Raw genomic sequence first — 26,166 nt, forward strand, 5'->3', positions numbered from 1 at the left:
CGGCGAGTAGATCTCGTCTCAGAACCATGTCGAGTAATAAGTCAGGTACTCGCCGAGTAGATTTTGTGCACTCGGCGAGTAGACGAGACAGTCCCATAAAAACAACACTAATGATCCATTCAAATCTAGTTTGGAAATGCAATCTGACCCTCTCTTCTAATTCATCCAGTAATAATACACTCCATCACTCTTGCACGGACTCAATCTTAAGAACAACACGTCATAATTCTTGAAAATCTCCTAATTCCCATTTTGACCCTCAACTTAGCATGTCTCCTAATCTTCTTTCCTGAAAAAAATTGAACACCCAAAAGTGACACTAATAATTAAACCACCAAAATAACCAACATCCAAGCGTTTTAACAATTGTCCAAAACATAATTAAAATATCATAATAAAACCAAAAACAAAAGAAAACAAGTCTTCATCATTCATCCTCCATATTAGCACCTCCCGTGCCACTTCCTCCTTCTCCGGCTCTCCTTCTCATCCGCTCCTCCCAATTCATGATATACGGGTATCCGGGACCGGGTTGTGGGGCGATATTCATTTGCTGAAAAAGATATTCAAAAGATCGGTTAGTGTAGTTCACCCCTTGCCCAATGTCATCTAGGTAGCGGCGGTACTCTAATTGATTCCACCCATCATTATCCTCCTCCACCGGAATAACCGGTGGGTCTTCTCGTACCCGTTCGCTACGTTGCCTAACCCGCCTTCCCGACTCCTCCGGAATCGCCGACTCATCCTCATGTGGGATGGTAAAGGAGTCACCAAACTTTTCAACTATCCTCGCCCTCCGATATAATGCCGTGTTGAATGGTGGAGGGTGGATAACCGTGAGCGCCCTAGCTTGCGGTAGATCAAGTATCCCATATGACTTGGCTAATCGAGTAATAAACATTCCTCCATTAATTTTTGAATTAACTTTCTCCTTGACCGCCCCTTCGGCAAGGAACTTGGCAATGCAGTAAGGAATGTTGCAAAAGGCCTCGGGAGTAATGATACTCCATAAATAAAAGATGTCAAGGGTTGGAACCTTGTCCCAATCCTTCCTTTGGTTGATGGTATTGGCAACAAATCGGTGAAGAAGTCGGTGGATCGGTGAATGGATGTGGCCTTCTTGAGCGGTGGACGGAATATAAACTTTGTTGGCTATTGTGCTCCACCATGTCGAGGCCACCACCGCCTCGGGAAGTTCTTTGTGGCTGTTCTCTAGAAATGCTTCAAAATCTTCTGTCATCATCACGCTTTGATCATATATCACGAGAACTCAACAATGCTGCACTGTCGCAGCTCTCCACCCAAAGGAAAATAGATCACGTTGGGATTGTAGTAATCACTACCACCTCGGAATGAGATGGTAGCAAAAAACTCCCAGCACAACTCAGCATACACGGACTCCTGAATTTTGAACAACTGTAACCACCCGTCACAAGTAATGGTGGTGTACCCCAAACTACACTCTTTTACCAAATATGGTGTAATCTCCTCCTCTAACCCGACATTTCCCAGCCAACCCCAATCAACTGCATTCGGGAGATGAATCTCCTTTTGTTTTAGGGCTTCCAATCTGTTTCTAGCCCGGTTTTGGAATGACTTGGAAGTTATGTGTTGAAATGTAAGCCATGGATTATCATTTTGACTTCCTCCGCATGAAGATTGCCCTCTTCTGAACATGGTTCCTGTATACAAACACCAACAAACACACCAACAAACAAAACCCAGTAATTAAAAACAAGAAAGCGGGTCTGAAAAGGCATCTACTCGCCGAGTACACGACCTACTCGGCGAGTAGGATGAACTGCGAGACTGGAACTGTCTCGGTCCTGTATATAGCAGTTAATAATCCAATCTTCCTACAGGGGTTTGTTGTAATGGCCTATCTAACCACAAATCATAAAGAAATTCGCCCTAATATCACATAATTCATGGCTAATTCGAAACCCTAAAATTGGATGAAACCCCCAAATCCGAAATCAAGTCAAATTGGGGCAAATTCGTGATAAAGATCAAACCTTTAAGGAGTTTGTGGTATAAATATGTTACCTTTTTGGTTGAACGATGAGAAACGAGTAGAAATTCGGAGAAAATTTGATGAAGTCGCGAAAAATCGCTTGGATGCTTCGAGGATTGCTGTGCACGGCGAGTGTGAGAGGTAATGGGTGAAAAACCTTCTTTTTACAGACTTATTATTCACCCGTGTAAATCGGCTACTCGCCGAGTAGGACGGACCTACTCGCCGAGTACATCCGCAGTTCCGCGTTTTTTCTGGTTACTCGGGTAGGTACTCGCCGAGTATATGGCCCTACTCGGCGAGTAAACCTTACAGTTAAATTTTTTTTTGTGACAAATTTAAAGAATTTATATTTTGTACTGTTTAAACCCTCCACCTCACACTCTAAGCATTGCTTGTCCTCAAGCAGCGATGTTCTCAAACTAAATGAAGAAAAGAAAAAAATAAAGTAAAACAAAAGGAAAGAAAATGCAAACTTGAGACTCAGGTTGCCTCCCGAGAAGCGCTTCTTTTTAGGGAGTCATTAGCTGGACTCCTCCCCTTCTACGTGGCTGCATTCTTTTCCAGCAACAACAATTCTTCCATTCCTTCATTACGGGGAACTCCTTCTTCATATGTTTTAACCCTATGACCATTGACCTTGAAAGGTGTGCCATCTCTTGATAATAGCTCTATGGCACCATGTGGAAACACCGTCTTCACTACAAAAGGCCCATCCCACCTGGATTTGAGTTTTCCCGAGAAAAGCTTTAGTCTTGAGTTGAAGAGCTACACTTTTTGACCTTCTTGGATTTGTTTATCTTTGATCCTCTTGTCATGCCACATCTTAGTCTTCTCTTTATATAGCCATGTGCTGGAGTATGCATCATTCCTTAGTTCTTCAAGAGCATTCATTTGCATTAACTGGTTACTCTTTAGTTCATCCATGTTGAAGTTACAACTCTTTAATGCCCAAAACGCCTTGTGTTCTAGCTCCACCGGTAAATGGCATTGTTTCCCATAAACTAACCTATATGGTGTGGTACCAATTGGTGTTTTGAAAGCGGTACGAAAGGCCCAAAGTGCATCATCTAGCTTATCCGACCATTCCTTGCGATTGCCCCCCACCGATTTCTCCAAAATTCGCTTTAAGGCTCGATTTGTTACTTCGGTTTGTCCACTAGTTTGTGGATGGTATGATGTGGAAAACTTGTGGGTGACCCCATATTTCTTTAACACTTTTTCCAATTGATCATTAGCAAAATGTGTGCCTCAGTCACTAATAAGAGCTTTCGGGACTCCAAACCGTGAAAATAGTTTCTTTAAAAATCGTACTACCACCCGTCCGTCATTTGTTGGTAATGCTTGTGCTTCCGCCCACTTAGATACGTAGTCCACCGCCACTAGTATGTATTTGTTTCCTTTAGACATGGGAAATGGTCCCATGAAGTCAATTCCCCACACATCAAACACCTCGCACACTTGGATACTATGTTGTGGCATTTCATTTCGAGATGAAATATTTCCCATTCTTTGACAAGCATCACATTCTTTGACAAATTGGGTTGCATCTTTAAAAATTGTTGGCCAATAAAACCCAATGTCAAAGATCTTCTTTGCCGTGTAGTGTGCTCCATGATGTCCTCCCGTGGGCCCGCTATGACAATGTTCTAGTATTTTCCGGCTTTCCTTCCCGAACACACATCTTCGTATGATACCATCCGCACAGCTTCGGAAGAGGTATGGGTCGTCCCAATAGTAATATTTGATTTCAGCAAAGAATTTCTTCTTTTGTTGACTGCTATAGTCCTTCGGGATGTAATTTGTTGCTAAATAGTTAGCTATGTCTGCGAACCATGGCTCTTCTCCCACTGACACCATGATGTACTCATCCGGGAAGTCGTCTCCTACTACATCTTCTTGCAACTGCGGGTTCTCAAGTCTTGACAAGTGGTCGGCTGCCACATTCTCCATTCCCTTCTTGTCTCGTATCTCTATGTCAAATTCTTGAAGAAGCAGCACCCATCGTATTAGTCTTGGCTTGGCATCCTGTTTGGAAAATAAATACTTGATAGCCGAGTGGTCAGTGAAAACAGTAGTTTTGGATAAAACCAGATAAGGGCGGAATTTGTCAAAGGCATACACCACAGCTAGTAATTCTTTTTCAGTGGTGATGTAATTTTCTTGGGCTGGGTTTAGAGTTTTACTAGCATAATATATGGGTTGAAAGTGCTTATCAACCCTTTTACCAAGGACAGCTCCTAATGCATAGTCACTAGCATCACACATGATCTCAAAAGGTAAGTTCCAATTTGGAGCAATAATGATCGGGGCATTAGTTAGTTTTTCCTTTAAAAATTCAAATGCCTCTAAACACTCTTTAGTGAAATTAAATGGTGCATCTTTTAGTAGTAGTTGTGTTAGAGGTCTAGTTATTTTGGAAAAATCTTTTATGAAACGCCGGTAAAAACCCGCGTGTCCTAGAAAACTCCTAATGCCCTTCATTGGTTGGTGGGGGTAATTTGGCAATAGTGTCTATCTTTGCCCTATCCACTTCAATTCCTATTTTGGAAATTTTGTGGCCCAACACTATGCCCTCCTTGACCATAAAATGGCATTTCTCCCAATTGAGTACCAAGTCGGTTTTTTCACACCTAGCAAGCATTAAGTCAAGATTAGTGAGACAATCATGGAAAGATGATCCAAAAACGGAAAAGTCGTCCATAAAAACTTCCATGAATTTTTCCACCATATCGTGGAATATAGCGGTCATGCACCTTTGAAAAGTCGCGGGTGCATTGCATAACCCAAAAGGCATGCGTCTATAAGCAAAAGTCCCACTTGGGCAAGTGAATGTGGTCTTTTCTTGGTCCATTGGGTCTATGGGTATTTGAAAATACCCCAAGAATCCATCTAGAAAACAATAATAGCTATGGCCCGATAATCTTTCTAGCATTTGATCAATAAAAGGTAAGGGAAAATGGTCTTTACGAGTGGAATCGTTTAGCTTTCGATAATCGATGCACACTCGCCAACCGGTTACCGTTCGTGTCGGAATTAGCTCGTTCTTTTCATTGGTTATGACCGTCATCCCTCCTTTCTTGGGCACCACTTGGACCGGACTCACCCATGGACTGTCGGAAATGGAATATATAATTCCCGCATCTAAGAGCTTGACCACTTCCTTCTTGACTACTTCTTGCATATTCGGGTTCAGTCTTCTTTGGTGTTGTACAACCGGTTTTGCTCCTTCTTCCAGGTTGATCTTGTGGGAGCAATAGGACGGACTTATACCCTTGATGTCGGTGATGCTCCATGCTATAGCTCGTTTCCGCTTCTTCAATACTTGCACGAGTTCTTCTTTTTCAGAATTGGTCAGGTCAGAGGCTATAATTACTGGCTTTTGGTTGCCTTCCTCGAGAAACGCATACTCCAAATGATCTGGTAAAGTTTTCAGCTCTGATTTTGGGCTCTGACTGTTGGAATCGCCGAGTGGAGGTGAGGTACTCGGCGAGTTGGTCGCTGCAATCACGAATTCTGACTTTTCTTCAGATATACTTGGCGAGTAGATCGGCCCTACTCGGCGAGTAGGGCTATTAGATTGCTTCATTAGTTCTTCATACTTTGCTTCTTCCAATAGTCTTTCAATTTCCAGTAAATCTTTTTCTGGATCAAATGCTTCATCTAAATCTGCAAACTTGCTGGAATCGTCAGGTATGTCTTCCTCCAATAGTTCATCGAGCATGTCGATTGAGAATGCCATGTCGTCACTGGTCCTAGAATACTTCATAGCTTGGTCCACCCCAAATGTTACTGAATCGTCCCCGACCCGCAAGGTGAGCTTTGAGTCTCTCATGTCTACTATAGCGCTGGCCGTGTTGAGGAAGGGCCTTCCAAGGATGATTGGTACTTGTGGATCCGCCTCCATGTCTAGAATGATGAAATCGGCAGGAAAGACAAATTTATCCACCTTGACTAGTATGTCTTCGCATATGCCTCTTGGAAAGGTGACTATTTTGTTGGCCAAGTGTATTGCCATGCGAATTGGCCTTGGTTCCGGGAGATCTAGCTTCTTGAAAAATGAATAAGACATTAGATTCACACTTGCCCCCGAATCGGCTAAGGCATATATGGTGGTTAAGTTGCCAAATTGGTAAGGTAAGGTTAAACTCCCCGGGTCGCCTTTCTTCTTAGGTAGCCTATTTAGCATAACAGCTGAGCAGTTTTCATTGAGTACCACCTTCTTCACTTCTTCCATCTTCTTTCTATTTGTGAGAAGTTCCTTAAGGAACTTTGCATATTTAGGCATTTTCATGACGGCTTCAATGAATGGGATGTTGATTTGAAGAGTCTTGATGTGCTCTAGAAACTTCTGGTACTCGTCTTCCTGCTTCTCCTTCTTAGCTCAGGTTGGGTATGGCATGGGAGGCTGGTAAGGTTTTTCAAAAGCCTGAGTGGTGGGTTTTTGTGATGTACTCGCCGAGTCCATACGTGGTACTCGGCGAGTAGGACTGTCAGAGTTTAATTCTTGGTTTTCTGCTTACTTTTCTGCCTCCTTCTTCTGTGATTTCTTGGATGAATCTGAATAGGTGTCAGGGGGGTGATTATCTTCCCACTTCTTGTTGTGACAATGTTTATTTGCGCGCCTCGTGGGTTGTTTTCGGTTTTGCTAGGGAGTTCGTCCGGTGATCTTTGGTTGATTTGTTGAGCAAGTTGCCCAAGCTGTGTCTCTATATTATGAATAGATGCTTGCTGGTTCCTTAGCATGGTCCTTGTTTCTTGAATTGCAGCATCATGGTCATTGTGTCTTTTTTCTGAAGCAGCTACAAATTTTGTGAGCATTTCTTCCAAGCTTGGCTTCTTTTCTTGCACCGGCTCCTCCTTTTGGTATAACCCTCTCCCTTTTTTCCTAAACCTTTCCTCCTTGGCTTTCTTGTACTCTTCATAAGGGAGCCAATCTTTCTTTTGTCTTCGCCAGTCTTCATCATATCGGTCTCCACTTGAGTAACACACTTGCGCCTTCTTGTTGCCATTTTCATCTAGATCACAATCTCTAGTGAGGTGCGGTCCATTGCAGTTTTCACAACCCACCCGAATAGCATGGATTGTTTGATCCATTTTATCCATCCTCCTATCCATAGTTTTTAACATAGCCATGACCGCGGATAAGTCTTCAGTGGCAGCATAGGCGGCTCCCCTAGTGACATCATGCCTAGGGTTGTGGTATTCTCTAGAGTGTTTAGAGAATTCTTCAATCAATTCTTTGATCACCGGGGGTGGCTTCTTTGTGAGTGGGCCTTGCAAGTCTAGTAACTGCCTGGTTGTGACATTGACTCCATCATAGAAGATGGATACTTCTTGCTGGCTGTTGAGGTCATGGTGTGGGCAGTTTCTTAGTAAGCTCTTGTATCTTTCCCAAGCTTCATATAGAGATTCTCCAGCTTGTTGTTCAAAGTTAGCAATGGCCTTCTTCAACTTGGCTATCTTGGAAGGTGGGCAAAAGTGATCAATGAATTCTTCTTTCATCTTGGCCCAAGTGGTGACTGACCCGGGGGGAAGTGATTTGAGCCAGTCTTTTGCAGCACCTTTGAATGTTACCGGGAGCATACGAAGTAGCTGAGTCTCGCGGGGCACATTTGGAACATTAAAGAAATCAGCTACATCATTGACTTCATCCAAGTGTTTGTAGGCATCTTCACAGTCTTTTCCATAAAAGGGTATTTCTTTAAGTAAAGCTAGGATATGACCCTTTAGCTCGAAAGTAGCAGTCGCGGGAATTGCGGGTTGCACAAGTCCCGGGCCAGTATCGTCTCGCATCCTCTTCTTCCATTCTCCCATGGGGATTTCATCAATGTTAGCCATTGTGACAGCTAACTCTTCCTCGGATTCGGTTTCGTGCTCGTATGTCGGGTCCTCTTCTTCTTCGGTCTCGTAATCGATATCTTCCTTAGCTGGTTCGTCGATTACTAGGGAAGCGCTGGATGCTCCTGATTTGCTGCTCTTCTTTTTCCCAAAAACAATCTTCAAATTGGACAAGGGTGATTTCTTTGGTGTACTTGAACTCTCCACGTCCTTTCCCTTGTTTCTTTTCAATGCGGTTTCGGGATCTTCAAATGGAGTGACCAGCGGGGTGTTTGATCCTCTGGTCATGAAAGTCCTGCAAGAAACAGAATAAAAGCGTAAAAAGAACAAAAAAAATTGTACTAAAAAAATTCGAAAATTTAACTGCTGATTACGCTGCTACTCGCCGAGTAGGTGCGACTGCACTCGGCGAGTACCAGTGTATTTTTGAAAGAATTAGAAACTTACTATTAGAACTTAAACAGAGACTAAGACCTAATTACTGACTACTAAACTGTAATAAAGTAACTTTATGCAAGTAAACTCACACAAAGGGTCGAAAAAATTAGGAATTAGATTAATTAATTAGAACCGTTCCCCGGCAACGGCGCCAAAAACTTGATGTGTGTAAAATGCACTTGTTTTATCCCTACTTTAATTAATAAATTAAACACACAAAGGCAGTGAACCTGTCTTTTAGTGGTATAGATTAGTAAGTAAGGTGTCGAACTTAGGGAACGGAAAATTAAACTAATAACTAATTTTAACTAAACAACTAATAAAAGTAAAAGGATTTTCTTCTAGTTTTGCAAGACTAGAAACTTAGGCACACTAAATTAACTAAATAACTAAAGCAACAACTATTCACCAAGTTTGATAAAGATGTTTCTATTTAGGTTCAACCAATTCACTCCTATGGTTATTTGTATTTATGATAGATTAATTGTTATTGGTTACCAATTAAAATGGTTAGGTTCATGTTCATTACTCCTAACCCTTAGACAATTAACTAATTTAAGCGGTGATCAAGTGTTTAAACTAATTAATTCCCTAGATTAATGATTTGGATTAAATAAGATTTGTAATGGTCAATTAAGTTATTAATTCAATTAACCTCTTGTTGATGGTTTCTCAAGCAAGCTCACACATTAATCTTCCTATTGTCTTATTAAGCTTAGTTTCATAATCATTACTTCTAAGCATATGGTTTAGTATTCACATAGACATATGAGGTTAACAACTAAGAGATGTTCATGCAGCCTAATTGTCTTCCAATTAACAGAAAATAGTAATGATTAATGCATAAGGTTCTTTAACAAACTTAATTTAATGAATCAATAATAAACAATTAATCAAAGTTAAGGATTTAAACCATAGGAGTTCCTTGGTATTCCCCAAACAGAAACAAAAACGAAATTAGTTCATAGTTGCAGTAAAAACAAACATAGAAAAAAATTCAACTAGATTAGCCATCATCAAATCCTAAGCTTAAGTGGAATGATTAACCTAGTTGCTTCAATTCTTCAAAAGGTTGAAAATTAGGGTTCCTCAACGTCTTCTGGTGCTCTTAATCGTAGAAGGATCTTCAAAAATCGCAAAAGGTGTGTTCTCCTCGGATAAAGGTTCGATTTTTATAGATATCTCAAAACAGGGGGTGCTCGGCGAGTAGCAGACCCAACTCGCCGAGTAGTCGCGTTGTTATCCGTCTAAGATCAGGAAACGTGGTGATCTTCTGGAATATTCAGTTGGACTCGCCGAGTAGTCGCGTGTACTCGCCGAGTAGGTATCATTTTGTTCCTCAATCTTCACTCTTTGGTCTTTAATTGTTTTCCCTTGCTCCCTTTTACTCCCAAGCATATCTTTTGGACTGAAAACAAAATTTAAACAATATTAAGTACCTTTTGTCCATATTATTCACATAACTAGTTAAAAATGAATAAAAATATATACTAAATAATTAACTAATTATGCACATATCAGTCATACATAACAACATAATACAAACATAACAGTCGACCCAACTGGTTATCACAAATACAACTATTCTACCACACACGTAAGAATAAGTGAGGAGACCCACCTAATATCGACGACAAGTAAATCTCTCACCTGAACTGCCAGAACTAGACTCCACCTAATCAACGAAATAATTAACCCTAATTATTAATTAAGGTTTAAAACTCACTCACCAGTCCAAATCCCTCAACTAAGTCCTTTAAGGTCAAAAAGACCATTTTGCCCCTCCCATGGTCCAAAACCCTAAATCTTAACCAAAAGTCAAAAGTCAATGAAAGTCAACTTCCCAAGGCGTATGATGGGTGTACTACTTGAACAACAACCAATCAGGGACGGAACCGGATACGCGGGGCGTAGCCAGGAGTACGCCCGACGTACTCCGTCTGATTCAACTTCACTAATTTTTGTGTCTTAGTCCATTAAGACATTTAACCCAACTTCAGATCTGACCATCCTAGGGTGTCTTAATCCATAAAGTCGTTGACTTTAAGCCTTTGCATGGATAGAAAGGACCAAATGCTACAAACTCTAACTTACATCACACTCTAAGTCACTTTACTCTTGCATGGGCCATAGGAAAAGATCAAGCAACCATTTTATAACATCCCAAAATTATGAGGTAAAAATTTCATTTTTAATTCAACCAAAACACTAATTATCGTTAAGTCAACATTCAATATCTGATTATCCAAATATTCATAATTACTTTTATAAGAAAGCAGTTATCAGAGTACAATCCCAAAATCATCATGATGCGGAAACATGGGTGGAAGCGTTACGATCAAGCCATGCCCTTCCCTTTCGAACCGGATGTTCCTAAAACCACAACCATAAAATTCATAAGCACAAAGCTTAGTAAGTTCCTCAAAATACCAGATACCATACATAATAAACACATACTGGGCCCCCGCCCTTCATTGGGCCCCTCCCATCATCGAATCCCACCCGAACTTGGGCCCTACTTGACATCGAGCCCCGCTCAGTTTACAGATCTGTCAATCACCAAGCTCCTCCAGATACATATAATCATATAAAAATATAATCATACTAGCATATGCGATAATCACAAAGACAATAGCATACCATACAGTCATCGAGCCTCGCTCGGCATCGGGCCTTGCCCGGTAGCATAAAAACACATACCGATAACTAGCACACAATATACGCATCAGGCCCCGCCTGGCATCAGGCCTTGCCCGATAATCATACCATCACATAACACATGCAAGAGTCACACAAACATCTAGCATCCTAACATATAAACCATGGACCGACATTGGTGCCTTCGACCCGCTAACCTCAGTGAGGAGACTCAATTCAATCCGCTGATAATCAAATAACTGCTCGGGCCGTTGAACCGAATAACCTTGCGCCAACTGATAATAAATACGATCTTAATCAATGATTAACTTGATAACCCAAAATCCGAGGCCCACTCCATAAACCAACTTCCTAAAGGGTAAAAGACCATTTTACCCTTTTCTTACTTGTTCCATAACCAAGGTCCAACCTAAATGCACAAAAGCCCAAAATGGCAACCCAAAGCCCACATTAAAAGCAATAAAAGCCCATTATGGCCTAATAACCCGATTAGGCCCCAAAACCATCATGGACCTACTTCCAAGAAAACCCTAAGTCCATCCATGGCCCAAAGTCCGAAGTCCAATGGCCCAACAAGGCCCAAATCTCAAAAAGCCCAAAATGGAAAACTGAAGAGTACACCCCGCGTACCAGAATGGTACGCCCAACGTACTCACACTCGAAGCATAGAGTACAAATGACTGATGCACAAAACCTTCATTACACTGAGCGTACTACCTGCGTATGCCCAATGTATTCATTAGGGACCAAAAATTTATTTTAAGCTCTAAATGGTTAATACAGTGACTTCCAAACTCAAATATGACCCTAATGAGATGTCTTAACACGTAAAGTTGACAAATCTATTCCTTTACATGGCTTAATGGGACCAAATCCTTAATAACATCCATAATAAACATCCAAACTCATGCATGGTCCAAAATAACTCATCAAGATGACATTTTTATGAACAAGGGACCACCCAAAGGACAAGATCCATCATTCTAAGCTCTTGGAGTAGCTCATACTCACAAGGATGGCTCTAAGGACCAAAAGAACCCAAATTACTCCTTAAACTAGATCTAACACCTAGAATTATCAAGATAAAAACTTTATACCTCCAAAATGTAGATCAAGATGAAACAAACCTGGATCCAAAAGCTTCAAGCAATCCCACACTTCTTCAAGAAGTTCCTTCTTCCTTTATGAACACCAAAAAACATGAAATACCACCAAAAGATCAAAAACCACTCAAATGGGGGATATGGTTTCGTTTCTAGGGTTTGGCGGGACGAAGGTCGAAGATAATAGGGTTTGGTGGTGAGTTAAGTAGGTTAAATAGGGTCCAAGACCCTAAATTAAGGTTTGGGTCTGACTGGAGTACGTCCAACGTACTTCTGGTACGCCCAACGTACCCCTTAAAGCACCCGCGCTCAATTTGCTTAGTACACCCAACGTACAACACTGTACGCCCCGTGTACTGACCTTAGCACTAGTACGCCATGTGTATGCCCCGCGTACTTGATCTAACCCTAAAACCATGAATCTTCTGAAGGCTATAACTTCTTCGTTATAAGTCATTTTCTGACGATACTTATTTCCACGAAGAGGTAATGAGAAGCTCTACACATCTATCTACTCATACTTTCCTTAAAACTTCGCAAACAAAAATCCAATTTCCATAAAAGCCTGAACTGATACTTTACTGAAATACCCCTTGGCTCCAAAACCCAAATCGAACACCCGAATCATCCGAATTACATTACTCACACCCAAATGGGTCTAAATCTCTTTTCCTTAAAGGCCTAAGCCTAATGATACCCGGTCATCAGCTCACCACCACACATTAGGAAATGATTTAGAACAGGGTGTTACACATTTTTATCAATCTACAAGTCCTAAAATGCATGAAAGTACAACTAATATTATCTGGAATGCTCCAAACTCATAAGGATCCAAACTTGGGAACAAAAAGCTCATAAAACTCATCCATGGAGATCAAATAGAAAACTCATCAAGGTATAAATATTATACCTGGAAAAGATGCACAATGAGCAGTCGTTTATGGATCTTCAAGCTTTCAAGCAACAACTCCTTCTTTTCTATCCCACTTCTTTAACAACATGCACCAAAACCAGTTAATAAGCTCCCAAACTCTCACTAACAAGCTTAGACTCGAGATTAGGGTTTGAGGAGGAAATGGTGGTTGATAAGGATAGTCCAAGGGAGGTATAAGGTTGCTTAAATAGGGAGCAACCCTTAAAATTAGGGTTTAGTGACTGGGCTAGTACGCCCGACGTACCACACGTACGCCCAACGTACTAGCAGAACATCCACGATCCCGCATTACATGAGTACACTGCGCATACCCTCTAGTACACCCAATGTACGACTAAAACACGAAGCTTTTACCACAAGGGACCAATTATGCAACTTTGATAAAATTAAGAGCTAGAAATGATAATACCTGATAATCGGACATTAAAATTCTCCCCCACTAGAATTTGACTTCGCCCTCGAAGTCATCCTCAATAAATAGCTCAGGATAGTGCTCGCGCATCTTAGACTCAGGTTCCCTCATCCACTCCGAGACCTTCCGGTGTTGCCACCGAACTTTAACCAAGTTCACTACCTTGTTCCTCAAGGTCTTCACTCTTCGATCCAGAATTGACACGGGCTTCTCAACATAGTTCAGGCGATCGTCGACTTGAATGTTTTCCAAAGGGACCACAACTGTCTTGTTAGCTATACACTTCCTTAGCTGGGAAAGATGGAAGGTATCATGAATTTGTCTTAACTCCTCTAGTAGCTCCAACTGGTAAGCCACTTTGCCCACTCGGGCCAAAACTCGGAAAAGGCCAATAAAACTAAGGCCCAACTTGCCCCGCTTTCTGAAGCAGATAACACCCTTCCAGGGTGACACCTTCAGAAGCACCAAATCCCCCACCTGAAACTCTAGCTCAGAGCGCCGACGATCCGCATAACTTTTCTGGCGGCTCTGAGCCACCAACAATCTCTGCCTAACTTGTTGTATAAGCTTGGTCATATTGATCACTACCTCCATGATCCCCATGACCCTCTGTCCAACCTTTCCCCAACAAATAGGAGTCCAACATCTCCTTCCATACAGAAGCTCAAATGGGGGTCAAAATCCCTCGGCTGTCGATATCAAAGGCTAAAATCTGGCCGATCACTCGCTCATTTTTCTAATTTTCTTCTTTTATGGCCTCCGACTGTGCTTCTTTGATAATCACTAAAACTGGGTTCATCACAGTCATCCTTATGCATATATTATGAATCAGGGCACTCATCCCCCTCCGGCTCAAGGCGTCAGCCACCACATTGGCCTTGCCCGGGTGATACAGAATCTCATGATTGTAGTCTCACTACATCCAACCACCTCCTTTACCTCATATTCAGTTTAGGCTGATCCATAAGATATCTCAGGCTCTTATGGTCCGTGTATATAGTACACCGAACACCATAGGGATAGTGGTGCCAAATCTTGAGGGTGAAAACCACCGCCCCCTACTCCAAATCATGCGTGGGATGCTTCGCTTCATGAGGCTTCAGGTGCCTCGAAGAGTATGCACTCACATGCCCCCTCTGCATCAACACCACTTCCAACCCTCCAATGGATGCATCACAGTAGACCATGAAATCCTCAACTCCCTCAGGGAGGGTAAGTATTGGCGCCTCACATAGTCTCAAGCGGAGAGTCTCGAATGATGCCTCTGCTTTGGTCCCCAACTAAACACAATCCTTGTCAACCTGGTGAGAGGAACAACCATCCTGGAGAAATCTATAATAAATCTCCGATAATATCTTTCCAAACTGAGGAAGCTCCGAATCTCAGATGGAGATGTCGGCACTTCCCACTGCATCATCGCCTTTATCTTGGCTGGGTCGACCAATATACCATTCTGGTTGATGAGGTATCCTAGAAACCAAACCTCACGCATCTAGAAGTCGCACTTGGAGAACTTGTCATAGAGCCTCTCCATCCTCAAAACCCCAAGAATATCGCAAAAATCCTCCTCGTGCTGCTCTCTGGTCTTCAAATAGACTAGAATGTCATTAATGAAGACAATCACCGATCGATCTAACTTGGGCCTACACACCCGGTTATTGAGATAATTGAGATCCATGAACGCTGTCAGTGTATTGGTGAGCCCAAAAGGAATCACCACGAACTCGTAATGACCATAGCAAGTTCGGATGACCTTTTTCTGAATATCCTCCTCTCGCACCCTTATCTGATGGTAGCCGGACCTCAAATCGATCTTGGAAAACCAAGAGGCACCCTGTAGCTGGTTGAAGAGATCATCGATCCTCAACAATGGATAATGGTTTTTCATCATCAACTTGTTCAACTCCCAGTAATAGATGCACATCTAGTGTGAACCATCATTCTTTCTGACAAAAAGGATCGGTGCTCCCCAAGGAGAACTGCTCGGCTAAATTAACGCTTTTCCTAATAGCTCTTGTAGCTGAGAGGATAATTCTTGAATCTCAGGAGGTGCAAGGAGGTACGGTGCCTTGGCAATCGACACCGCACTCGGAATCAGATCGATCCGAAATTCCATTTGCCTCACAGGAGGCACACCTGGTAACTCATCGGGAAAAACATTGGGAAAATCATGTACCACATGAACATCAAAAATAGAAGTTGATCCCTTCTCCTCAACCCGAGTATCCACTACATATGCCAGATATCCCATACACCCATGCTGCAAACTCTATTTCCTCAAGCGACAAAGTAGAAAGCTGATCCCGACCTAGTACCCTCACTGTAGATAGTCAACACTCCCCCACTAGGGTCTCGAATCGTCACCATCTGACGCTCACAGTCAATCAGAGCCCCAAACCAGCTCAACCAATAGATACCCATGATCACACAGACATCTCCCATAGCAATATGGATAAGATCTATCAGATAACCAACACGAAGATCTCTAACATATAACCCCAGTAGATATCAGTAACGGAGACCGGACACTCGTCAAGTATAGAGACTCTTAAGGGCCTGCTCAAGGTCTCTCTCGCATAAACCTGCGACAAAAGGATGATGACACAAAATATCAACTCACACCCGAGTCAAACAGCACATGTGCAGGTACATAATTCCCAAGAAAAGTACCTACACAATCCATAATATAAGCAACATAAATAAATCATCAGAAATAACAAAGAAAACATACCAACCACAATATCTGGAGCTTCTTGGGCCCCCTCTGCTATTAACTAAAATGCTTTCCGTCGAGCCCTTAGCGCCTCGGACTTCCCCTACCGGCCATCAATAATATGCAAGGTCATGGGGCTGGAGTCTGAACCACCCTAGATGCAAGCTGAGGACACTCGACCCTCATGTGACTCATCTGGTTGAAATTGAAGCAAACCCGAAATCCCTTGGGGAAATGCCTAGCCAAATGCCCCTCCTTGTCACCCAGGTAGTCATCCAATCCTGATCGACAGGGTCCCTTATGTCCCTTTCTGCACTTTCCGGAAGTGTGGCCCTTCTAGCCTCCAACTCTCTGATCAGCGGGCTTGGGGCACTTAGTTTCTAGATGAGACTATACTACTATCCTATCTCTTACCTGGGTCTCCATCTCCTCCTCATCCTGGGTCTCCAACTCAATCTCTCTCCTCATGGCATTTGTCTGTAGCTCAGCCAATGTACGATATGTAGTGTTTGTCACAAAATTACGGATATCCCTCCTTAGAATACTCAAATAGCAACTCACATGTGCCTATTCAGTCGACACGTGCTCAGGGAAAAATACGACCCTCTCATGGAACATCCTGGTGATCTCAGTCACCGTCTATGTCCTCTGCTTAAGAGATAGGAACTCTTGGGCCAACCTCTCTCTCTCTCTCTCTCGCTCTCTCCCTCTCTCTCAAACACTGGAACAAACTCATAACTACACATCTCAGTAAATCTCTCCCAAGTCACTAAAGAATGCTCTACAAGAGTATAATCAGCTGTCACAAATTTCCACCAATCCATCGCTCCCAAGCGAAGCAGATTCAATGCGAAACGAACCATCAAATTCTTCGAACTGGAGCAAGTGTAAAAACGTCCCCCGACATTAAAGATCCATCTCATTGAAACAATTGGATCCTGGGTCCCATCAAAATCGGGTGGCTTCGTTTTGTTGAACTCTCGGTACCACAACGAATCACCCCGTATGGTCTCGCAACAGAAACAGCTGCAGTGGCTGCGACAACAAGATCCTCTGTGACGGTGACATATCGCTCATCAAAAGTCTCAATCATCATGGTCTTGATAGACCTAAACATATCTGGAACAACCCCTCTGATTGATGCGGCCACCTCAGCGGCAACAATCCTGGGGATCTCATCATCACTGGCACTCGGCCTCTCGGGGTCGCTGGAGCCTAAACCTCGGGTATCCACCATACTGAAACACACAAGAAAACCATCAGAAATCAAGCTAAAGCGCATACACCGGAACCTAGACCCTATTATAAGTTCTTTAGTTCCTTAAGATTCCTTCTTGAGCTGTGTATAGATCCGGTGCTTTCAGTAGTACAGACCTAATACTACCTTCCATTCCAACCCATATTTGTCTCAAGTCATCCTCTCAAGAACCTATGTCACAAGGACTCTATTTCCTCAGATCAACTATAAACTTGTCCTGCTGGTTCCTTAGAACCATGACTAAGCATCTAGATACTACTTCTAGACTGCTCCCCAACACTGATCCGCCTCATAATATCTCCGCTATCCTTTCCATTTGCTTCACACATGCTAATTGTACACAAATACGAGACTCGATAGACATTCGAATAAATGATTCTACCTCAAATCCACAACCAAACAAGGAACATGAAGAGAGGCTAAATCAGACATTCTAAGGCTATAAAATCCTAACTATGTATAATTATATAACATACACTAAGCAAACAACAATCACATATTCAATCTCATAAGAATGAACTCCTAGGCTAAAGGCATCACAAATCAGACAACACTATCACACCATTCCAACAGGATTCCTTAGCCTACCACTAGCTAGCATGCAATTTTATCAGCTCATAAAATATTAGCTCCACACTACTCATATTATAAATTGAGGTATTTTGGGAAACTACCGCTCGAGCTATCGTTGATTGTACACACTGCTTCACTGGGTTTTTCTCCTATAAAAATCTTCATTTCTCTGTTAAGTTTTTGTAAAAATTTTCATATCTTTAGTTTGAGTTTGGAATCACCCTGAGGTTCATCCAAATCCCTCAAACCGGGGCTCTGATTCCAAATTGTAACACATCAATTTTAAACCAAAATTTTCATTTTTAATTTCCCAAAGTAAAGTTTCACAAACCAAATCATCCGAAAACAAATGTGTCTAAAACAAACATCATCACAAAATATAAGAGTATCTCAAACTTTCCTAGTAACAAATCTCCTAGTGAGTGTGTACAATCAAACCTTCGCCTTCTCGTGGTCCTCATAAGTACCTAAAACACATAAATCAACAACTGTAATCATGGAGCTTAGTGAGTTCGCTAAGATATCACACACAACACAACATCAATAAATAGCTATGGGTTATCAGCAACCCTGTAGACTATCAACAGTCCTAGTGGGAAACATCACACCCTATGGGTTATCAACAACCCTAGAGCCTATCCGTAGTCTCAGTCATACATAACAACATAATACAAAAATAACAGTAGATCCAGCTGGTCATCACAAATACAACTATTCTACCATACATGTAAGAATAAGTGAGGAGACTCACTTGTTACTAATGACAAGTAAATCTCACACCCGAACTGTCGGAACTAGACTCCGCCTAATTAACAAAATAATTAACTCTAATTAACAATTAAGCTCTAAAACTCACTCGTGAGTCCAGATCCCACAACTAAGTCCTTTTAGGGCAAAAAGACCATTTTTCTCACCCATGGTCCAATACCTTAAATCTTGACCAAAAGTCAAAAGTTAACGAAGTTCAACTGCCCACTGTACACTTTCTTACGCGAGGTGTACTACTCGAACATCGACCAGTTGGGGATGGAACCGGCTATGCCTAATAGTATGCCTGACATACTCCGTCTGATTCAACTTCACCAATTTTTGTGTCTTAATCCGTTAAGACATCTAACCCAACTTCAGATCTGAATATCCTAGGGCGTCCTAATCCATAAAATCTTCGACTTTAAGCCTTTGCATGGCCAGAAAGGACCCAATACAACAAACTTTAACTTCCATCACACTCTAAGTCACTTTACTCATGCATGGGCCATAGGACCAAGCAACCATTTTTATGAATCTACAAGTCCTAAAATGCATGAAAGAGCAGTTAATATTCTCTGGAGTGATGCAAACTCATAAGGATCCAAAATTACGGACAAAAAGCTCATAAAACTCATCCATGGAGATCAAATAGAAAACTCATCAATGTATAAACTTTATACCTGAAAAAGATTGCACAATAAGGAGTGGTTTCTGGATCTTCAATCTTGCAAGCAACAACTCCTTCTTCTCTAGCCTCCTTCTTCAACAACATGGACCAAGATCACTTAATAAGCTCCCAAACGCTCACTAACAAGCTTAGAATCGAGATTAGGTTTTGAGGAGGGAATGATGGCTGATAAGGATAGTCCAAGGGATGTATAAGGTTGATTAAATAGGGGGCAACCCTTAAAATTAGGTTTTAGTGATTGGGCTAGTATGTCTTGCATACCACACGTAAGCCCAACGTACTAGCAGAACATCCGCGATCCCGCATTACACAAGTACGATGTGTGTACCCTCTAGTACGCCCAACATACGACTAAAACATGAAGCTTTTACCACAAGGGACCAATTATGCAAATTTGACAAAGTTAAGATCTAGAAATGATAATACTTGATAATCGGACGTTACATCTATCATGATGGATCACTATAAGCAACTAGTTAACTATACTGCTTTGGGGAGTCTTTGACAGTAGGTGTTAGTTAATAAAGGCAACCTTGAGGGGATAGAGTACTCGAATGAACATACGATCCACTCTTCTTAGATCAGTTATAACAGCCTAAATATGGTATAGCTTGAAACCCTCAAGAGTTTACATTTTAGGATAATTGATCCGTTAAGTACGCTGGGCGTACTTAAGTGTACGCTTAGCGTAGTATGCAAGGCTGGTCGCGGAGGAGCTGGAAGTACGCTGGGCGTATGTGCCAGGGGTCCAAAACCCTAATTTTCGGACATGAGGCCTATTTAAGCGACCTTAAGTCCCCTGGACTTAACCCTAGAGAGCCTCCACAACCTTAGAATGTCCTTACACTCCATAGAAACTTGTGAGTCCAATTTGAGCTTTAAAAAGTGCATTTGAGGCCCTTTTAGTGTTCATTCCAAGAAGAACAGGTGGTTAAACAAGCTTGGAACGAGTTGGTCTTCAAGATCCTGCATCATAGTCATCTTGAAAAGCTTCTGGAGGTAAAAAGCTTGGATCTTTCATCTTAAACCTCTAGATTTAGCTAGGGTTTTCTACCTTGTCCCTTTTGGTTGATTTTGGACCTATTTGTGAGTTAAGCAACTCCAGAAGGTGGGAATGACAGATCTAAGGTCCCTTGGTCCTTTAGTATTATAAAAATGGAGTAATGATGGGAGTTTTGGCCTCATATATGGGTTAAAGACCTTGGAAAGGTCTTAATGGAGATTTTGGGTGTATATGAGGCATGCAAAGGCATAAAGTTGCCAACTTTATGCCTTAAGGGCATCTTAACAAACTTGGATCTAACTTTTGGACGTAAAGGAAACGAGTATTAAGCACTTAATGGAGAAAGTGCTTAAATCGGTTGTATGCTGGGCATAACCCAGTGTACGCTATACGTAGTCCCACAATACTAGTACGTTGCACGTACCACGATGGTACGCCGAGCGTAAGCATCGCAGATGGGCCGAATCTGTTTTGGGCCTTTGAGCTATTTGGGCCTCATTTGATTATTGGGCATGGTATATTCTAGGAATTATGAGTCATATCATCTGTTATGGGCTATGGATATATTGATTGGGCTTTATTGGGCCAAGAGGCCGATTAAGTATTTTGGACTTGAAGATTGGGCCCATTAGCGAGGGAGGGATATTTGGGCCTTATGGAACGGTTGGGAGCTTGGGTTTCCCTTGGTTAATTAAAGTCCTAACATGATCTAATATTATTATTCAGCACGAGAGGTTACGGACCATTAAGAGAGCAACTTTGGTATTCAGCAGAAAGAGATGAGTCTCCTCACCATACCAATAGGTCTAAGGCACCAAGGCCGGCCCATTTCTTGATATGTAGTGTCCTAGCTGAAATTTTATTATTTTGCATGATAGTTGGTATGAGCTAGGAAGTATGTTAGCAGTATATGTGGTATGTGTGTATGGAAGACCATGGGAGAGCCCATGACACATGGATGTACGACCATGAGGACAACCCATGGCTTTCCTATCAAATACCATGGGAGAGCCCATGACACTTAGGTGTAAGACCATGTCGAGAGCCCATGGCATCTTGGATTAAGACCCTGGGGTCGATTCCACAACATCCATATCCGTTGTATGCATGGATCATGTGATATGTGTGTAGCTTTAATTAGCTAAGAAGATATGTATATGTGCATTGTGTGTGGTATGCTCTAGGGAACTCACTAAGCATTCACTTTTAGGTTGTTGATTTGTTTCAAGTACATCTGAACCCAAGGGCAAGGAAAAGGTGTGATGGCACGATGTACACACCCTCTTTCTCTCTCTCTCTCTCTCTCCCTCTCTCTTTCTCTTTCTCTTTCTTTGATATATTTTGGGGACACTCTGACGATTTAAATAAAGTTGTAATGAATGTTGATTTGAAAACAATTACGTTGGGATTTCATGGTTTATGCAAATGTGTTTTATTAATTAAAATGAAAAAATTTCTTGGTAAAAATTGGGTCGTTACAAGTTGGTATCAGAGCCTTGGTTTGAGGGATTCCGGCACACCTTCGGGTGTGTCAGGACTTAAACTAAGGAAATGGTAAAATTGTTTTCAAACATAACATAAAAATGGGTTTTAAGAGAAATAAAAAGATGAGAGTGCAACGCGCGTGATCGGACGAGCCAAGTAAGTAGTTCCCCCAATATGTTTGCCATGTTATATTGATATTCGATCTTTGTTGAACTTGCTATGTGTATGCTTATAAAATTGTATACGGTTAAGAGCTTATAGCCTTAGAATGACCGATTCGTCCTTATTTCCCGTTCCTTGTTTGGTTGTGGTCCTAGGGTAGAATCTTTTATTCGAAAGTCTATTTTATCCTTTTTTGTGTATAATTTGCATGCATAAAGGCAACCTGACATGATTGGTTTGATGGATATGAGTAGAGTAAATCTGAGGACAACCTAAGATTTGATGTTTGCGGTAGTTTGTAGAATATGGTTTAGTTTTGGGATGATTTGGGGTTATCAGGTAGAGCATTGGGGAAAGGTACATGTAGGTATGGAAGGTAGTATTGGTCCCGTACTACTGAAAGCACAGGACTTGTACCTGAACCAATGTTAGATCTGACGAATTCAAGGAGGACCGTTGTGGGGAAATCCCTTATATGGAAAATCCTGATCGCTATAATTTATAGTTCAACATGGTGGTGACACGATTTGGAGCAGGGGGAGTAGGATCGGGGACTGGGTCCGGGGCAGGATCGGGCGACACTGCCGATGTCATTGATGAGAGGCTGCGTGAGCTTATCGCAGCCGAGGTTACCACGGGCATCCTTGACGCTACCCCAGTCATTTTTGGGACGGTCAAGGAGGGTATGATGGAGATTTTGGAGGAGAGACTTAGGGCATCCAGGGATGAGGTTGCTACGGGTCAAGTTGGGGCCTGAACTCCCTCGTTCCAGAAGTTTAAGGCATGTGGGGTGCTGGAGTTTCTCGGGGTCAGGGAACCCATTGTTTGCCGACGCTGGGTCAGGCTCGGGATGCTATGCTTGTGTCCAATCAGGCCGCGTGATCAGGGATTGCCCTAAGAAGGGCTTTATTTGTTTCCATTGCAACCAAACTGACCAAAAGCGGGCCGATTGTCCGAGGTTGCAAGGAGGGGGAGGAGCGGTGGCGGCGCCTACGCCCGCCACGTTGAGGATTACCGATGGCCGGCCAGCCAAGGCGGATGTTCCGGCGGTGAAGAGCCGTGCATTTCAGTTGACCACCGAGGAGGCTCGGACAGCACCAGCTTGTGGCAGGTACATACCTATTATTCTCTGATCATTATGATTTGTATGACTTATGTATATATTATGCTTTTATAGGGACCTTTTTGGTCAATGGTATGTCGGCGCATGTTTTGTTTGATTCAGGTGCTACTCGATCGTTCGTATCTCTTGCGTTGTAACAACCAAAATTTCAAAACAATTAAAACTTTTCAAAAACCACCCATTTTAATAATGTTGTTACAAAAAGGTTTTCAATACATTATTTAACAGAGTATTTCCTAGGTCCATTTCATAAAACACCAACGCGAGGAACGGTACGATCACGCCTTTGCCTTGCTACAGTCTCCTGAGAACCTGAAAACATAAAACCACAACTGTAAGCCTGAAAGCTTAGTGAGATACCCCCAAAATACCAATCACATATACGCCCTTCCAGGCCACGACCTTCCGGTCCAAAACATATCGCCTTCCGGCCCATAACCTATTGCCTTCCGGCCCATAACATATTGCCTTCCGGCCCACAACATAAAAAGCATACATAACATAACAGAACATAGAACAACCATGCATACCGGGTCACACTCCAGACCAAGCAACCGTGCATATAACATATAATCATATAACGGTTCACAGTCAGCAAATCGATCAACAAATCACATAACATATCATTACCCTAACCAAAATACCAGCCTAGCCAATCACTAGCATAACATCACCCTACTACTCAGCCAACATACTAACTACGCACATACGCCTTTCCAGGCCATGACCTTCCGGTCCACATCGCAATGCCTTCCGGCCCATATCATGTAATGCCTTCCGGCCCACAACATATAATGCCTTCCGGCCCATAACGTAATGCCTTCCGGCCCATATCCCGCAATATCATAACAACAGACAACTACCCGGATTTCCATCCGATAAAGGGTCGGCCTTGGTGCCTTAAACCCTATTGATATAGTGAGGATAACTCACCTCGAAACTGCCGACTGAACAGATAACCCAAGCTGCTCCGATCATTGATACGATCTCCACCACTGGACAGCCACCAGTGCACTGAACTCAAAAAAATAATCAACAATTACCAAAATACCCCTGGAAACCACTGGTTAACCCTTGGTCAAAGACAAGGTCAAAGTCAACCCCTGAATGACCCTACTCGCCGAGTCAACCCGATGACTCGCCGAGTTCCCATACTCAGAACTTCACTCAATACGCGACCTAACTCGTCGAGTCACCCCGCGACTCGCCGAGTCCAACAACTCTGAGTCCACTCGCACACAACTCATCGAGTCATCCCTTGACTCACCGATTCTCGACTCAACCAAAAAATATTAGGACTCTTCGACAAGACTCGCTGAGTCCAAGAACAGACTCGCCGAGTCTAAGGCTATCATCAACCTACTCGCCGAGTTGTTCATACAACTCGTCGAGTTTCAGGCCATCTTCATTCGACTCGCCGAGTTGTTCTTCCAACTCGTCGAGTCCCATCTCATCTTCAAGCAACTCGTCGAGTACACCCATGTGACTCGCCGAGTACCACCGGTCTGAATCCATATAGAAGCATTCCAGACCATGCAATTGACCCAAAACATAGATCTAGCCTCCTACAACTCATCCATCACGTAAAGTGGCAAACTTTACGTGAATCCCAAGAGATCTATGCATTTTGCACATTAGGCTAAGGTTTGGGACAAGATAGCTTCATCCAACACTCAACACAGGGACTTTCCTGCATTCCAACTCTTCTCCATTCCAGATCTGAGGTAGCAACCTCAGATCTAACCTCTAGACTCCAATATAACCTAAGATAAGCTTCCCTCAAACCCCAAAATGAAGAAACAAGATAACAACAACCTAAGAACGAGATATTACCTCAAAAGAACGCCCCAATCTGCAAGGAAACTCGAATCCAAGCAAAGCCCCTTGCTCCACACCTTCCAACTCCCAAACTTTCTTCAACAAATACTTCTCCAAGCTCCAATCCACTCAACAATGGTGTTTTCTCATGAAATCATGCCCTCTGGAACTCAAGGGATGATAAAGGGGTTGTGAAGGAAACATAATGTTCTTTATATAGGGCTCAACCCCGAGAATTAGGGTTTTCTCCACTCAGCGCCTACTCGCCGAGTCCATCTCACTGACTCGCCGAGTCGGCTACTTAACACGCGACCAAGTCGCGACTCTACTCGCCGAGTCCACCCGTGGACTCGCCGAGTCGCTCTTTCCCAAACTTACTCTTTTAGCCCTTCAACTCTACTCTTGATATTTCGGGATGTTACAATTCTCCCCCACTTAAATTAGGCTTCGTCCTCGAAGCCTACAGCAACTCAACTCCAGAAATACTCCCACAACATGCCAGCTGGCCTTAATCGGACCAGGTCCCTCAAGGCATACCCATCGAAACTCGAACCCACTTTCCCTTCCCTTACGGTGTCCTGACCACCGTCTCGAACCGGGCACCGGCTGTACCCTCTGATAATCACACATAATATCCAAGAATTACCCAAGATGCAACTCTGCTCCAAATCTCAACAATCACTCGACCCATAAGGGATAGAAAACCATGAACCATCGGATCCCCGATCCGAATCCCACTCTATCCATTCCGTGACGACGGAAAGACCCATTCTCAATCTCATAGCAACTCTCACGAGTTCCCCTCTTGCAACCGCATACACATGCTGAACTAGCTCTAACACCCTTAGGTTGGGAAAACCTGATACACTGATAATATCCTCAAACATCCCCAAGGATAAACCACTAATACATACCCCATACCCTGATCAATCACACTGAGAGTCCAAGACTCTCTCCCTGCATCCCTTCAGAGCCTCATAGCTCTACACTTGCGGAATTCCCTCCGCGACGTCAGCAGACATCCCAAACCGGATGAGCTTCTATTCCACTGCCGCAAACACGCTGCTCAAAAACCATACTCGAATTACTCTAATCATAACTTTGCTCTGCCGCTTTCACTTCCGTGAACTTACACTCCCTCTCGGAGTTACACCTCACTCTCTCTTCCTTTACCAAGGAATCCACTCGACCAC

The 26,166-nt window shown here is 42.7% G+C and overlaps 1 non-coding gene across 1 annotated transcript; it reads left to right on the forward strand.

Annotated features, from left to right (window-relative positions):
* The first annotated feature begins 7,364 nt into the window (after nt 1-7,364).
* LOC111883483 (small nucleolar RNA R71) lies at nt 7,365-7,471 on the forward strand. The gene has a single exon (XR_002847457.2). It is a non-coding gene; the product is annotated as a small nucleolar RNA R71 (small nucleolar RNA).
* Nucleotides 7,472-26,166: the final 18,695 nt, after the last annotated feature.

This window comes from Lactuca sativa, chromosome 2 (genome assembly GCF_002870075.4).
Source record: "Lactuca sativa cultivar Salinas chromosome 2, Lsat_Salinas_v11, whole genome shotgun sequence".
Taxonomy (NCBI): Eukaryota; Viridiplantae; Streptophyta; class Magnoliopsida; order Asterales; family Asteraceae; genus Lactuca; species Lactuca sativa.